Source organism: Scyliorhinus canicula, chromosome 18, assembly GCF_902713615.1.
Source record: "Scyliorhinus canicula chromosome 18, sScyCan1.1, whole genome shotgun sequence".
Taxonomy (NCBI): Eukaryota; Metazoa; Chordata; class Chondrichthyes; order Carcharhiniformes; family Scyliorhinidae; genus Scyliorhinus; species Scyliorhinus canicula.
In genome coordinates this window covers 109,079,054-109,097,011 of record NC_052163.1, presented here as the reverse complement: position 1 = coordinate 109,097,011, position 17,958 = coordinate 109,079,054, and the positions used below count along the sequence as shown (strand labels likewise).

Sequence of the window (17,958 nt, the reverse complement as noted above, 5' to 3'; positions counted from 1 at the left end):
TATCAGGGTTTTATGCGCACTTGGGATTGTTAACGCAGTTTTCTTTCTGAAAAGCAAGTAATTCTTTTGTAACACATTTTTTAATTAATTGCAGAAGTTAGTTAATTATAAATCATGCTGAATTATCTATTCTGATGCTAGTTCGTCCGCTTGACATCACAGATGGCTGGGGTTAAGAAGCAGAGCGTTTAAATCGGATTGTATAAAATAGCAACTGTCTCTTGGGAAAACATGTGCATGTATTAGGCAGGTACATTAGTAACTTCTGTTGAAGAATTGTATCAATGCAGCTCCATTCTTAAAGCCCCAGAGGACAATATTCACTTCAGCTCCTGACACAACTTGAGTGCCATCTCTCTGGGACACGAGCTTTATTCGATCCTCATTGTTTACAATTCAAACAAGGCCAGGGGGATTGGGTGGTGCAGTGTAACAGAACAACTTGTTTTTCACCTTTGGAACCTACGCTTCAATCCAGCCCAGATCGAGAACACGTCTGTGCTGCGACATAAACCTACAATGTGACACGTGCTTGTGAGTCTCAATCCTCTTTGACTGTACACACAAAACTAATGTTAATTATGATTACTAATCAGAGAAGCAGGCAGCACGATGGCATAGTGGTTAGCACTGCTGTCTCACGGCGCCGAGGTCCCAGATTCGATCCCAGCTCTGGGTCACCGTCCGTGTGGAGTTTGCACATTCTCCCCGTGTTTGCGTGGGTCTCACTCCCACAACCCAAAAGATGTGCAAGTTCGGTGGATTGGCCAGACTAAATTGCCCCTTAATTGGAAAAAATAAATTGGGTACTCTAAATTTATTTTTAAAATCATGATTACTAATCAGAGAAGCCACATAATTCTTGGTTTGGAACAATGATATATCTGGACTTCTGAAAATCTGCGGCACAAAAACTGGATCAACGGGAACAGAAAAATGACATTGCGCTCTTCTGAAATGTATGTTTCTCAGAGTGCAACCTTGTCAGATCTCACCGGCACCTATTTCTCCACTCCTCCAGTACTGTGATATTTAAATGGGCACTCTCCTTCGCCACTTCTCTGGGTCACAAGGTTCCAGGTTCAACTCCCACTCCAGGGCTTAGGAAGACAAAAATCGGCTGCCGATCCAGTGAAGGTTTGAGAGAGTGTTTTACTGCGGAGGTGCCATCTTTCAGACCGAGGCCCCAATCAGCCCACTTGGGTGGATGGAAAAGATCCCATGGCACATTTCCAAAGTGGAGCTGGGGTGTTATCGTCAGCACCCTGGCTGATATTTATCCCACAATCAACATCACAAAAACAGACGATCTGGTCATTATCACATTGCTGCTTGTGTGAGTTTGTTCTGTATGACTTCATCGTCGTTTTCCGACATTAATAACAGTGACTACGCTTCACAAAATACTTCTGCTGAAGAATCTCAGTGCAGCTCCACTCTTTGTGATATTCTGCGGTTGTGAAAAATGCTATGTAAATGTCAGCTTTTTTTCACTCCAGCCTCCCACTGCTGTTCTGAAATCTTTTCTCCTGCTGGCTTCAATCTGACTTGAAACCAGCAGTGGAACTAGCTCTGAAGGTGCGAAAGGGAAAGGAGATTTAGCTTGTAAATATTGCAGCGCAGTGTAGCTTGATGGGTATTCGTAAAAGACACCAGCAAAGCCTGATGGTTAAAAAGGCTAACTCTGCATCAGCATAAAGCTGGGGCGAGATTCTCCCAAACCGGGAGAAATCGTGAGGCTGGCGTCAAAAACGGGCGGGTTTGACGCCAGCCTCCGCCCCCCCCCAACCGGGAACCGATTCTGGTCCCCGGTCGGGGCTAGCATGCCGCGGCCGTGAACTCCGGCACTTGCCAGAGTTTGCGACGGCTGACGCGTCACATGACGTCAGCCGCGCATGCGCGGATTGGAAGACTCCAACCCGCGCATGCGCGGATGACGTCATCGCGCATTTGCGCGAAACCCGCGCATGCGCGGGCCGGGATGCCCCTCAGCCGTCCCGCGAATGGATACAGTGGGGCGGCGGAAGGACAAAGAGTGTGCGGGGTAAGTACCCGCTGCCCGCGATCGGTGGGCACCGATCGCGGGCCCATGGCACCCTTGGCACGGCCGTGGTACTGCCGTGCCAATCGGTGCCATGGTTCCCAAGATCCCAACTTTACGGCCGTTTTTACGAACGGTTAGACCAGGTGTGTTTGATGTTCCTAAAAACGGTCGTAAAGGGCTTGGACTTCGGCCCATCGGCCAGCTGAGAATTGCTGCTCGCCATAAAAAAACGGCGGCAGCGATTCGTGTCGGGTGGCGGGCGTGGGGGGGGGGGGGGAGAATAGCGGGAGGGCGTCAGACTAGCGTGGCCGTAAAAATTTACGACCCCCGCTATTCTCCGCACCGTCGTGAGTGCGGAGAATCGCCCCCCTGGTGTCTGCAGTGAATAACAGGCAGCAGAACTCTCCATCGGCGGGATCCTCTAGTCCACCGGCAGCGCACCCATGTCCGCGGGTTTCCCAACAGCGTCCGGTGGCCACAATGGGAGACCCAATGGCCGGCTGGCGGAACAGAAAATCCCGCCCATGATGTGCAGCCAGGGACTGAGCACAGAGCTGACTGGACAGTGGCTGTTGCTGTGCCTTGAACAGTGATTAAACACAGACCCCTCTGTGGCGTGCTCCTGAGAGAATTATGACCCCTGAGCGAGCATTCATGACCAGAAAAGACATTGATTGATTAATGCTCTCCTGTGAGTGTGTGATTCGAAGCATGAGCAAGATCTTTATTAAAAAAAAGAGAATCAAGGGAACTTCTGGAGCGGTAATTTGCAGAAATAACCATTGTAAGACATTGCGTCCTGGATCCGGGACCCAAAGAGGACATTGGGATCCACCAAGAGTGAGTTTGATCACCTTGTCGCTTAACGGGTGGTATTTAGGTCCAAGACGTGAGTTTTGATACCTTTTGTGGAACAGAGTTTTGATACCTTTATAGTGGTGTTTTGATAGTTTTGGGATAACTTGGTAAGGGACAATAAAGCCGATTGTTGTACGATATTTTGAGAGTTTGAGTGTTTTGTCCGTAATGCAAGTTGACACAATTTTGAGGTGCAACAGCAGGTAGAAACAATGCTGCTCCTCCAGTACTATGGGAAGCCAGTGGCAACCCTCGCTTCTGGCTCCTAGCTTTGAACTCAACATCCTGTTAATGATCTATAACTAGAGTCAAGTTACAGGGCTAAGAGATTTATAATTAGCAGCAAGAGCCTGGACTGGGTCAAGACATATTACAGCACTGTACAAGAAGATTCCGTGTTACAACTTACAACATCAGCCCCACATATACAAGGCTTGTGTTGTAATATTGCATGTTGTCTCATAAAGAAATCCATAGGCTTGTATGGTTGAACAATAACTGTTTATTAATAACACATAACTGCACCCTATATACAAAATACAGTCCTGGCTAGGTTCTATTTTCATGTTGATGTTTGCGAGACTGATGACTACACTCTGCTACTTCTATTTGACTCTTTACATCATAACGTCGGTGGTGTTTCCCAAGATACATATTACACCTTACAGTCCCAAACCTAATACAGCAGCTTGCAAGCCATATCGCCTGTGGGGGAATGGAAAGAATTAAAGTCACCATAGTCTCAGATGGCCACAGGCTGACTGGTGGATTACCACAGCTCAGGCGAGGGGCAAGTTTGAGAAGGCGGGACCTTCATGAATAACCTCAGCCGGTACAGGAATTGAACCCGCGCTGGTGGCCTTGTTCTGCATCTCAAACCATCTGTCCAGCCAACTGAGCTAAACCGGTCCCAAACAATAACATGGGAGCATAAGATAGCTTTCCTCAACAGAGACGGATTGTTGGAGTAGAATGCAAAGTGGCCCTGTTGTATCTAGCCTGCGAGTAAAATAATGACACTGGGACCTGTGTACGTCTCAGACTTTGCGTCTTCTGAAAGGCACGTCCAACCCAGATGTAACTTTGCCTGAGATTTTAGCTTTTTCACACAGGGTTCAGGCCTATGGTGCAGTTTGTGAGCTGCAGTGGAATGACGGGAGAGTATCCGTGCCGAGGTGAACTGGACAGAAGGTGCACCTCAGTTCTTGGAGACAGAAGTCCAGCTTTCAATATCATTTAAAGACCCCCTAAACCTCACCCCATATCCCTCCCAACTTTGCCCATGCCCCCTCCAAACCCCATCAGATCCCCTATGCCGTCCCACTCATTCTCGTATCCTCCAGCCACTCACCCAGTATCCATTATGTACATTACTTGGGAGCCATCTTCTCCAATGGAAAAAGTACTGTAATGCATGTCAACTAATGGTGGCCAATGTAATGGTCAACTTACCTTAGCAGAGGGCAGCAGGGTGGCGCAGTGGTATAGCCCTGTTACCTCACGGCGCCAAGGTCCCAGGTTCGAACGTGGCTCTGGGTCACTGTCGTGTGGAGTTTGCACATTCTCCCTGTGTTTGTGTGGGTTTCGCCCTCATAACCCACAGGATGTGCAGGCTAGGTGGATTGGCCACGCTAAATTGCCCCTTAATTGGAAAAAATGAATTGGGTACTCTAAATTTAAAAAAACGTACCTTTGCAGGACAGAGCCCCATAAAGAATCACCGCATTAAAAACACATTGAAATTATAATATAATGTCTCAGTGACATTTGAAGCTGTGAAATAATTTTATTTATCTGTCAGAATGGTCCCCTACTCATCAGTAGGTTTCCCTCAGTGATCATGGACTTGCCAAGGAGGTGTATTGATTTATTTATTTTAATTTATGGTGCCCAATTCATTTTTTCCAATTAAGGGGCAATTTAGAATGACCAATCCACCCAGCATGCACATCTTTGGGTTCTGGGGGCGAAACCCATGCAATCACGGGGAGAATGTGCAAACTCCACACGGACAGTAACCCAGAGCCAGGATCAAACCTGGAACCTCGGCTCTGTGAGGCACCACTGCTAACCACTGCGCCGCAAGGAGGTGTATTTATCAGGGCTTATAAAACCCACACCAGCACTCGAAAATGGTGTACAGTAATCAATACAATTTTCCCATGGCCCTCACAAGGTGCTGAAGCCTTCCCAATCTGCAAACAGACCGCGTGAAAACGCCTTGCAGGCAGAGCAATAGTGTTTTTTCCAGCAACAAATGGAAACTAAGCTCAGCATTTCACAAGCTGATTTGCAACTCCATTGGGAAACAGAAACCTGAAGTGGAAAAAGTTCCAATTCCCAACGCACACAGTACTCCATTTGTTCCAGCTTTTGCATTTCATGAATCAAAACCAAACATGCAAGGTGCACAGTGTTTAACTGGAGAAAGGAACTACTTTCTTAAATCATGTTAAATCAAGCAGATACTGCGTGTCCTTGATATGTACGTCCCTGTCAGGCAGGGAGGAAATGGTCGAGTGAGGGAACCATGGTTTACAAAAGAGGTTGAATGTCTTGTCAAGGGGAAGAAGGGGGCTTATGTAAGGATGAGAAAACAAGGTTCAGTTAGGGCACTTGAGGGATACAAGATAGCTAGGAAGGAGCTCAACAAAGGGCTTAGGAGAGCTAGGAGGGGGCATGAGTAGTCCTTGGCGGGTAGGATCAAGGAAAACCCCAAGGCTTTTTACACTTATGTGAGGAATAAAAGAATGACCAAGGTGAAGTTAGGGCCGATCAAGGACAGTAGTGGGAACGTGTGCATGGAGTCTGAAGATATAGGAGAGGTCCAAAATGAATACTTTTCTTCAGTGTTTACAAAGGAGAAGGGCCATGTTGTTGAGGAGGATGGCGCGATACAGGCTGGTAGGCTGGAGGAGGTAGATACTCGGAAGGAAGATGTGTTAGAAATTTTGAGAAGCCTGATGATAGGTAAGTCCCTTGGGCCTGATGGGATATATCCTAGGACTCTTTGGGAGACGAGGGATGAGATTGCAGAGCCTTTGGCTTTGATCTTTAAGTCCTCACTGTCTACAGGAATAGTGCCAGAAGACTGGAGAGAGGCGAATGTTGTCCCCTTGTTCAAGAAAGGGAATAGGTATAATCCTGGGAATTATAGGCGGATGAAAAGGTGGATGGCATGGTAGCACAGTGGTTAGCACTGTGGCTTCAGAACGCCAGGGTCCCAGGTTCAATTCCCGGCTTGGGTCACTGTCCGTGCAGAGTCTGCACGTTCTCCGTGTCTGCGTGGGTTCTTCTGGGGGCTCCGGCTTCCTCCCGCTGTCATAACATATACCAATATATCATGGTGCAGACACACACTGATGGACACACACAGGGACCAATCAACATGTACAAACACCGCAGCCAATCACCAGTTAGAATACAAAAACTATAATGGCAGAGGGCACCACGGTTCCCGCTCATTCTGGGTGCTGCCTCTGAGTGTAACAGGAACTTATTCAGCCCAGCACGGACTCACAACACGTGCTGAGAGAATCTACGGTTCGGACAAGGCTTAGGTCTCTAGTTCAAGTTAGCATTATTTTTTACCAGGATGTTGCCTGGTATGGAGGGAAAATCTTATGAGGAAAGGCTGATGGACTTGAGGTTGTTTTCGTTAGAGAGAAGAAGGTTAAGAGGAGCACGGTGGCGCAGTGAGTAGCACTGCTGCCTCACGGCGCCGAGGTCCCAGGTTCGATCCCGGCTCTGGGTCACTGTCCGTGTGGAGTTTGCACATTCTCCCCGTGTTTGCGTGGGTTTCGCCCCCACAACCCAAAAAAAAGGTGCAGGCTAGGTGGATTGGCCACTCTAAATTTCCCCTTAATTGGAAAAATGATTGGGTACACTAAATTTAAAAAAAAAAAAAAAAAAAAAAGAAGGTTAAGAGGTGACTTAATAGAGGCATACAAAATGATCAGAGGGTTAGATAGGGTGGACAACGAGAGACTTCTCCCGCGGATGGAGGTGGCTAGCACGAGGGGACATAGCCTTAAATTGAGGGGTAATAGATATAGGACAGAGGTCAGAGGTGGGTTTTTTACGCAAAGAGTGGTGAGGCCGTGGAATGCCCTACCTGCAACAGTAGTGAACTCGCCAACATTGGGGGCATTTAAAAGTTTATTGGATAAGCATATGGATGATAAGGGCATAGTGTAGGTTAGATGGCCTTTAGATTTTTTCCATGTCGGTGCAACATCGAGGGCCGAAGGGCCTGTACTGCGCTGTATCGTTCTATGTTCTATGTTCTATAGGCCTGTTAGTCTCACTTTGGTTATAGGTAAACTATTGGAAAGTGTCCTGAGGGATAGGATTGATGATCATTTGGAAAGATACAGCTTAATCCAGGATAGTCAGCACGGATTTGTGAGGGGTAAGTCTTGCCTCACAAGTTTGATTGTATTCTTTGAGGAGGTAACTAAGTGCATAGATGAAGGTAGAGCAGTTGATGTCGTATACATGGATTTTAGTAAGGCGTTTGATAAGGTGCCCCATGGTCGGCTCATGCAGGAAGTAAGGAGGCATGGCACAGAGGGAAATTTAGCCAATTGGATCAGTAACTGGCTGTCACATAGAAGACAGAGGGTGGTGGTAGATGGTAAATTTTCATCCTGGAGCCTAGTCACCAGCGGTGTACCACAGGGATCAGTGCTGGGTCCTCTGCTATTTGTGATTTTTGTCAATGATTTGGATGATGGAGTTGAAGGTTGGGTTAGTAAATTTGCTGATGACACCAAGATTCGTGGCGTAGTGGATAATGTGGAGAGCTGTTGTAGGCTGCAAAGAGACATTGATAGGATGCAGAGCTGGGCTGAAAAGTGGCAGATGGAGTTTAACCCTGATAAGTGTGAGGTGATTCATTTTGGTAGGACAAATTTGAATGCGGATTACAGTGTTAATGGCAGGGTTCTGAAGAATGTGGAGGAGCAGAGAAATCTCGGAGTTCATGTCCATAGATCTCTGAAAGTTGCCACCCAAGTCGATAGAGCCGTGAAGAAGGCCTATAGTGTGTTAGCGTTTATTAACAGGGGGATTGAGTTTAAGAGCCGTGAGGTTATGCTGCAACTGTACAAGACCTTGGTTAGACCACATTTGGAGTATTGCGTTTAGTCCTGGTCACCTCATTATAGGAAGCATTGGAAAGGGTGCAAAGGAAATTTACCAGGATGCATCTGGATTGGAGGGTAGGTCTTATGAGGAACGGTTGAGGGAGCTAGGGCTTTTCTCATTGGAGTGAAGGAGGTTGAGAAGTGACTTAATTGATGTGTATAAGGTGATGAAGGGGATAGATAGAGTGGACGTTCAGCGACTTTTCCTCAGGTGGATGTAGCTGTTACAAGGGGGCATAACTATAAGGTTCATGGTGGAAGATATAGGAGGGATGTCATTGCCGGTGCGGAGACGAAGTTCTCTGTGCATGCGCTGGGATGACGCCAGCACGCACTCGTGCTCCCGTGCATGCGCCGACTCGTGCCGGCCGGCGGAGGCCATGCACTGCCGGTTGGCGTGGCGCCAAGCCCCTTTCCCGCCGGCCAGCGGGGCGCCAACCACTCCGGGGCGGGCCTAGCCCCTGAAGGTGCGGAGGATTCCGCACCTTTGTGGCGGCCCGCGCCGGAGTCGTTCACGCCACTCCGTTCCGCCGGGACCCCCCGCCCCGCCGGGTAGGGGTAAATCCCGCCCCATATGTCTATTACCCACATATCAGCATGTGCGCAATCTGCAATGGCATTACAGGTACTCATGTACATCATGGCTTCCTTTGCTTTCAGTATTCTATACAGTACCAATGTTCTCCTCATAACCATCCCAATTTCCAAGACTTACAATAAGAGTGGTTTTACTTCAATGGAGAAGTACTGTGACTTTACTATCCTCTGCTATTTTCTTGTCCTCTGGTGAACGCAGTGCATCTATGTGAGCAAATAAAGAATTGTATTTTTAATTATTCATTCATGGGGTGTGAGTGTTGCTGACAATATTAGTTGCTCATTCCTAATTGCCCTTGAGGAGGTGGTGGTGAGCTGCCTTCTTGAACTGCTGCAGTCCACATGATATGGATACACTCACAGTGCTGCCATAGTGGGAGCTCCAGGATTTTGACTCATTGACATGAAGGAAGGAACTGTAATATAATTCCATGTCAAGATAGTATGTGGCTTGGAGGGTTGGAGGGGAATCTGCAGGCAGTGTTGGTCCCATGTGTAGGTTGGCCTTGTTTAATTCTAGGTATTAGACTTCATGGGTTTCGAAGGTGCTATTGAAGGACCATGGTGAGTTGCTGCAGTGCACTTTATAGATGACACATACTGCTGCCGCTGTGCACTATTGGTGGAGAGAAGGAATGATTGAGATGTTGGATGTGGTGCTGATCAAAAGGGCTGCTTTGGCCGAGGTAGCGTCGAGCTTCTTGAGTGTTGTTGGAGATGCACACATCCAGACGAGTGGAAAGTATTCCATCACACTCCTGACCTGTATGTTGTTGATGGTGGACAGGCTTTGAGGAGTCAGAAGGTAGGAAGAAACTCTGTGCAGAATCCTAGCCATTGACCCATTCCCGTAACTGCGATATTTATCCAGTTGCTGACCTGCAAAGGAATCCATGAATTGAGTAAATGCCGAAAGTTGACATCACCACATTATCACAAACTTAACAATGGCAACCCAGCTCACTTAGTAGCACTGTCCCTTCCACAATCAGAGGTTGTAGTTTAGTTGGCCAACTACAAGCTTGAGCACATAGTCAAACAAAAAGAACAAGAACAACTTATATTTGTATAACACCTTTAATGTAATGAAATGTCCCTCAGCACGTGAAAGGAGTGTTAGAAAGCAAAACATGACACCAAGTTAGATAAGGAGATTTAAAACGGATGGCCAAAGAGATAGGGCTGGATTCTCCGATCCTGAGGCTAAGTGTTGACGCCGTCGTAAAAGCCATTGCGTTTTACATCGGCGTCAACAGGCCTGGAGTAAAAGAGGCCCTCACCAGGAGAAGCCAGGCTCGCCGATCGGTAGGCCCCGTGGGTAGGACCACATGTGAACGGTGCCTGTGGGACTCGGGCTATCTAGGCAGCCACTCAGCCCATCCTGCACGGAGAATCACCGGTGGAAGGGGGGACGGCGCCGCTGACCAGTGCCACCGATTCTCGGGTCACCGGAGAATCAGCGGACCGGCGTCGGGGCGGTGTCGGGTGAATCACGCCCGGCCCGGCGATCCTCCGACCCGGCCCGGGGTCAGAGAATCCCGCCCATACACTTTCAGAAGTGTCTTCAAGGGCGAAAGTGAGATAGAGAGGCCAGTGTATTCCACAGCTTGGTGCCTAATCTAAACAAAAAACAATGACTTGCAATTATATAGTGCCTTCCACAACCTCACAATGTTCCAAAGTGCTTCACAGCTAAATGAAGTTGTTTTGAAGGTTTGTTGCAACTAAGCTGACATTTTGGTGCACGACTTCGAGGGAATGCTGCATTGTCAAAGATGCCGGGCTGGATTCTCCGATTTTGAGACCAAGTGCTGACACCGACAGTGGTGTTTTACACCCAAGAAAAACGGCTGCACCGATCCTCCGCCTGGTGGGGGTCGAGCAGGCACGCAGCGTAAACCCTCGTTACCTGCGGATACGGCCGGAGAATTGCTGGGTCCGTGGCCGCGCATGCGCACGGTGGCTGCCTGCAGCGGCCGCGCTGTGCAACATGTGGACCCTGCCTGCCAGAAACTGCCTTCCTTTGACCAGACTCGCCACCTCCGGACCACCCTCCACCAGTGCCCCCAACCCCACCAAAGCACCCCTGCCCGCAGAACGGCTCCCACCCGACTGTGGCGGCACTGGACTCAGTCCGCAGCCGCCACGCCGGGTTCACGAACAAAAATAGCATGAGTGACCCACGCCGCCGGGAACTCGGTCCATCAGGGGCGGAGCATCGGGGGAGGGCCTCAAGTGACGTCCTGAGGCCGTTCCGTTAGCATGCGTCGTACTCTGCGAGTATGCCGTTTTTGAGGGGGCGGAGCATTGCAAAAGCGGGGAATTTTGGCGTCAGAGACCGGAGAATCTCACCCGCAATCTTTCAGATGAGATGTTAAACTTGCCTGCCTAAGTGGGCACAAAACATCCATGGTTACTCTTCAGGAAAGTAAACAGTGAGTCCTTCTGGCATCCTGACCAAAATTTCTGCCGCAAGCAACAACTTCCAAAACAGCTTACCTGGCTATTTGTTTATTAGCTGTTCGTGAAAACCTGCTGCGCGCAAATTGACTGCTACATTAACTAACAGAACAACGGCCTGCACATTCCAAAAGTAGCCCATTGTGACTGTGATAAGGGCTTTCGCCCCCCTCCCCACTTTCTGTGCCTCAGCACCTCCAATAAAACCTGTTACACCGCGAACTTTTTCCTGTTCTGACACAAGATCACAGACCTGGGGCGGCATTCTCCCCTACCCGGTGTGACGGAGGGTGCAGGCGTAGGGGAGTAGCGCCAACCACTCAGGGGTCGGGCCTCCCCAAAGGTGGGGAATTCCCCCCACCTTTGGGGGCCAGTCCCGCGCCGGAGCGGTTTGCACCAGAAGTCTGGCGCAAAAAACCGGCGCCCCCGGCAGCGGGGCTGGCCGAAAGGCTTTCGCCGGTCGGCGCATGCGCCAACAGTGATGTCAGCGGCAGCTGGCCGCTGACGTCACTGCCGGCGCATGCGCGATGTGGGGTTCTCTTCTGCGGAAGAAAATAGTGCACCCAGGGCACTGGCCCGGAGTCTGAGCGGGGGGCCCCGATCGCGGGCTAGGCCACCGTGGGGGCACCCCCCGGGGTTCAATCGCCCCCCCCCCCCCCCCCCCCCCCCCCAGGACCCCGGGGGCCTGCTTGCGCCGCTGATCCCGCCGTTCCAGAGGTGGTTTATACCTCGGCGACGGGAGAGGCCTCCCAGCGGCGGGACTTCGGCCCAATCGGGCCGGAGAATCACCGCAGGGGCCTCTCCGATCGGAGTGGCGAGATTCCGCCGCCGCCACTTCCTGGGTGGCGGAGAATCTCTGCCACGGCGGGGGCCGGATTTTAGGCGGCCCCAGGCGATTCTCCGAACCTGCTGGGGGTTGGAGAATTTTGCCCCTGATATGTTAACTCTCTCTTTCACCCTCCACAAATATGCTACCTGGTCGATTGAATTTAACCAGCATTTTCTGTTCACATTTCAGATTCCCAGCATGTGCGTAATTTTGCCCTTTACAAGTGAATAAAATTGTCGGCTATCAGTTCATTTGTTGGGCATGTGAGAGCTGCATTCGAAAGGGGGCTTGATTCTGCCAACCTAAGTTGGTTTAACTTTGTTTTAGTCCCCTTAAATCTCCAGTTCCCTGCTTAAACTATCATCTCATGCCCTTCCTTTGTAAATTAACTTGAATTTATTCCAACCGGAGCAAAACTGCTAATTTAGCTCGATTGCCCTTTAACGAGCGATATCACTTAACAAGCATTTTTCTGTGAGCTAGCTTTGGAAACAGAGTTCAGAATGGCATCAAGACTAAACAACAGTAATTAAAGTGGAAAAATCATTTACAACTTTCTTGTTTACTCATAACAACTTTCATTTAACTTTAGCCAATAAGAAAGCCTCCTAATCTATTTTTCCAACTCATGTACTCACTCACATTTTTTTTTTTATTAACCCGTTCCAACTTTTTATTTTATCCAGATGATGTCAAGGCCCATTGTCAATTTAGATTGCAGCAAAAATGGGTCTGTTCTACGCTCTGCCTAACAGCATTCCTTAAAGGGGCCACTGGAAAAGATCACTATCAAGGTATGTTTGTTAATAAATAGGAATGAGCGGCAGTGATTCAATCAACTCCACAGGCTCTGTCCCAATCCCAAACTCTGATCGTCTCTCTTTCTCCCTCACGATCAAGCGCCTCCTTCCCAATCACTTTCCCCATGCGGGATTCATTCTCCCACTACCCAGAACATGCCTGGAACTTACTGCTAGGAATGCAGCAGCCCAAAATCCAAAGCTGATTCGCCGACAAGCTCTTACGTGTGGGGGGTGCCCACAGCTCACCAGACTAATTTAGAAGAGGCCCAAGGAACAGGCCGCTTCTCCCCAGACCTAGCCTCAGGCCTACCTATTCAAGGGCAGCGACGGATCTCTTTGTCTGGTTCTCACTGACAGACTGACATGAACAAACTTCTGAGGCAAGTTTTTGATACGTGGAAAGTTTCCTTCAATAGCACCTCCAAAACCTACGGTTTATACTGTCCATGAGGTAGGCGCATGGGTACAATACCACCGACAGGTGTCCCTCCAAGACACACACCATCCAGACTTGGACATATATCACCTTCATTGTCACTGAGTCAAAATCCTGGAACTCCCTCTCCATCAGGACTGCGGTGGTGTCTTCAACACATGGACAGCAAGCGGCCCAAGAAGGCAGCTCCCCTTCATCTTCTCAAGGGCAATTGGGGATAGGTAATAAATGCTGGCCTAGCCAGCGATGTCCACATCCCAAAAATGAATAGAAAATCACTTATACTGCCAACAAATATTTAATTTTTTTATACTGTCAGTGGTGTTCTGGTGAAGCAGGAGAAATATTACAGAAAATAACATGCATTAAGTGAAAGCGATGCACAAAAGCAAATGTTTTGGAAGTTACAAAAATGTGATACGGGAAGTCATTGGATTGCTGAATCTCCGGATAAAATTTGAGAATAATTTTAACATCTGGAGATTTATTGGATAAAACTTGGCGACAACAACCTGAAAATAAAATACTTCAAGAGTAATCTACAAGTTGAACATTGCCATTTTAAGGGGAGCATTGAGGATGCAACCATCTGTTCTGTGCATGCTGAGAGATCACAGAACACAAGGGGAATGACACTTGCTTTCCGATGCAGTGAAAATGACTTGCTGCCCTGTGTAAATGAGTGGTAAATGTCATGTCTGTTTTGATACGGCAAGGAATCTTTAGGATGATGATCTTGAATAAATCTGTACAGTTAGAACTGATGGCTTTGAGTGGAGGAAATTCAGGCCTCAAGGCCTGCTAGGAGCAATGCCACCACACATTCCTGGTTGATAGTAGGAGGCCTCCTCAAAGCAGTTAAATCGGCGGCTGCCGACTGCAGGAACGTGGAGCCTAACTGGAAAATCTCTCTTAATGTTAGTACTGCTGCCTCACAGCTCCAGGGTCCCGCGTTCAATTCGAGCCTCGGGTGACTGTGTGGAGTTTGCACTTTCTCCCAGTGTCTGCGTGGATTTCCTCCGGGTGCTCCGGTTTCCTCCCACAGTCCAAAGCTGTGCAGATTAGGTGGATTGGCCATGATAAATTGTCCTTAGTGTCCAAAATTGCCCTTAGTGTTGGGTGGGGTTACTGGGTTATGGGGATAGGGTGGAGGCATGAGCTTAAGTAGGGTGCTCTTTCCAAGGGCCGGTGCAGACTCGATGGGCCGAATGGCCTCCTTCGGCACTGTAAATTCTATGATTCTATGATAGGCTACCCTGCTGTGCACCAGCTTCCAACATCCTGCCTCTACAAAAATGGCCTGAGGGTGGAGTGGAGTCAGGAAATTAGCATGTCGTCCACAACACCATTTTAGCACCTGTGCCTCCAATTCTAGCCCTAGCAAAGGCTAAAAATCTAGCCCAGGATTTCTAAAATGAAATTAAAATAAGTCTGTAAAGATGGCCTCCTAGATCTCGTACCCCTCCCACTTTGTTCATGCAATGTGAAATGCAATTGGACTTCAGTTAAGTCTGATTTCCTCAAACAGAAATTCAAGGACTAAGATTTCTCTGGAGCAGGCCATCTCATTGTGTGCCTGTGCGACCATCAATTCGCTCGCGACATGAGTAGAAGTAAACCATGGCTTTAATCAACTTAGAACAGTGCCTGCCTGCGACTGAACCAGTACTGAGAACTGCCTGCAGGTCGCCTGCTCGTTATACCTCCCTTTAAGGGGAGGAGCCATGGGTGGAGCTCATACATGCCCCAACATGTTCCCCTATGGATAATGCCATACAATGGCCCATAGGAGAAGCCCACAAGCACAGTTACAAATACACTGGTGGATTATTGGTATAATACATTCACCACAGTGCCTAGTTTGTCAAACCTGTTCTTGAGGAGATCATGTGATGTGAGTGAGGGAGCGACTGCGTTTTTTGCGAGCTCTGGCTCTGCTCGTCTTTTAATCCTTTATTTTATCGAAGTGCGCATTTCATAATCGTCTTTTTGGGGTATATGTCTTGCATTATGTCATGGGATGACTCTGATGAAATGAAATGAAAATCGCTTATTGTCACAAGTAGGCTTCAAATAAAGTTACTGTGAAAAGCCCCTAGTCACCACATTCCGGCGCCTGTTCGGGGAGGTTGGTACGGGAATTGAACCGAGCTGCTGGCGTCCCTTGGTCTGCTTTCAAAGCCAGCGATTTAGTTGCGATGAGGAGCCAAGTTAAATCGTAGAGAATCCTTGTTCGACTGAGACAGTCGGAGTTGGCCTAGGGTGGGGCTCAGCTTGCATGGAGTTTGTTGCTGGTGCGCCGGCCTATGCCCCAACAGTGCTGTACACATCAGGATGATGGCCTCCATTGAGAATGTTGGGCTGGATTCTCCGGTCGCCAACGCCGAAATCACGTTCGGCGAACGGCTGAAGAATCCAAGTTCCCGACCAAATCGCGGGTGGCGCCGCTTTCCCGATGCTCCACCTCCTCCAAAATGGCGTATTTGGAGAGTGTGCTGTGCCACATATCGACGGCCTCAGAACATTGCCTGAGGTCCGCCCCCGATACTCTTCCCCACCCCTCCCCCCCCGACCTGCCGAGTTCCTGACGGCATGGGTCGCATGTGGTCTCACCCATCGGGAACTCGGTGTGGCGGCTGCGGACTCATCCAGCATCGCCACAGTCGGGGGCGGGCTGATCCGCGGGCAGGAGGGGGCATTATTCGGGACTGGGGGCACTGTGGTGTTGCGGTCCAGGACATGCGAGGCAGCCGAAGGCGCGTACTAAATCGCAGGATGGGTCCGCTAGCGGCCGGTGCCATGTAGCATGGCGCGGCCGCTACAGTCCGCCGCCATGCGCATGCGCGGACGTGGACCCGACAATTCTCTGGGGCCCATCGGCAGCTAGAGTAGGGTGCTCTAGAGTCTACACTGCCATCCTGCTAGCCCCCAGCAAAACAGGGAATCGGTGGCCGTATTACGCCAGTTTTTCTGGCGTAAAACACCACCGTTCCCATGCTGGCATGGGGACATAGCCCCAGAATCAGAGAATCCAGCTCATTGTTCTGGTTGATGAGCTTGGCCTGTGGTGTAGGTCTTTGGTGCTCACTTTGAAGAACTGCAAGGCATCCTTGGGAAAATTGCAGGAGAGAATCCTTGTATTCAATAGAGAACTCTCCCCACTAAGGACCAACCTTTGTTTCATCAAGAACCTGCTGCACAATGTGTCGCCTGCCTAATGGGTTCAGAAGGTAAGGGCCGGACATGGAGTGTCCATGAGCCCAGTCTCTGGCGCGAAATGGGAGGTGAGTTCCCGATTGAGCATGAAAATTGGCTACCATGCTTTAGTAATCTTGATCTGGAGGCGGAGGGCACCAGTTTCGATGGAGTACAATGTATCCGGCCTTTGGGGCCTGGGGTTGGTTGGGCTCCCCGACCACAGGCCTTATGCTATTCTGTTCTTGGTGTTCGTCATGAGGATTTGGAGATGGTCAATTGTGTCGAGTCATCGCCCTCCGGTCGGGGCCGAGACTGTAGGGCGCTTTGGAGTCGGGACGACAGGATGGTGGAAGCGAAGGTGCTTCGTTCATTGGAATTTTAGAGAGGTCCTGAGGAGTCTTTGGCAATTCTGTCATGGCCTGAGTTTTTCCAAGCAACATAGAAGATGTTATTATCCAACAGTTCTTCAATAATACTGGATGTTACCCCTTGTGATTATGCTTTTGATTATTTGTTGTTGTTTTTTTCTACTGCAAGAGCGTGGATAGGTGTGGACATAAGGGCAAGGGATACCTGTTATCCTGTTCCAGAAAAAAACATATTGAGTTGATTATGTGATATGTGGTCTGTGAACAACTTTCCTCTTTTTTATTTTCTGTTATCCTTACGGTTATGGGATTGTGATGAATGTAGAAATTTCAGCTATGTTGTATTATAAGTATTTGGTGAAATAAGGGTTAAAAGCTTGGGTTAGAACGTGTTTGACTGCTGAGATTATGTATTAAAAGTTCCTTCAGTCGAAAGACAACAAAGCTTTTAGGAGCCAGAGGTTCAATTAACCATCTTAAAAGCGTTTGGGCTAATGCAATTTTGTTTTAAGGGAGTTCTCTGGAGAGTTTAATAGTTCTCAGCTTGGTGAGATTATGTCATTGCTGGGTGGTATCAGGCTTTCTGAGAAAGCATTTCAATTCTGAGTTGAATGAGGCTTTGGCCAGACGTGAGGCAATTCTGTTCTCACTGTTGGTTAGTTAAAAGAGATTAACAGTATTTATTGTAAAATGTACTAGATGCTGTGGTATGAGGAGGCAAGTTCAGCTCCTTTTCCACCAACACACCTTTAATGGTTCAAACTCACTCTGCACAGAACTCTACGGATCATCACAAGCTCCAGAGTCCACCTGAAGCCCCTTTACATATCAGTGTCAATCATTGAACACTTAACATAAATGAGACAATCATTGAACACTTAACATAAATGAGACAACTAATTGCAATGTCTCTTAACCCATTACTTAACATTTAAAGCAGTGCAGACTTGTCTGAGGACAAAGGGGAGTTGAAACAAGCCAGTTGAAACAGCTTTTGAAGACGTACAGCCAGATGTTCTGACAGAAGTCAGATCTTTTCTGTAAAGCAGTGTCAAGGGATCTCTTTCTCAAAGAATAACTCCGTAAAACAAGTATTCCTCTGTACCATTGGTATTTAGGTTGGATTGAGAGCTAAGATGGTTGTTGTATTATTGTTTTAGTTGGAATAGAGATAGAAATTAAAGGTGTTCACTGTATTGAGTAGTATTGTTTCAGGTG

At 48.5% G+C, this 17,958-nt stretch overlaps 1 long non-coding RNA gene across 1 annotated transcript in view; it reads left to right on the top strand.

Moving 5' to 3' along the window:
- The first annotated feature begins 231 nt into the window (after positions 1-231).
- The window catches only part of LOC119953114, a 30,649-nt gene continuing 12,922 nt past the window's right edge, over positions 232-17,958 (top strand). The window contains exons 1-2 of the long non-coding RNA XR_005457958.1: positions 232-534; positions 12,622-12,729. This is a non-coding gene — a long non-coding RNA (uncharacterized LOC119953114). The remainder of the gene's footprint in view (positions 535-12,621; positions 12,730-17,958) is intronic.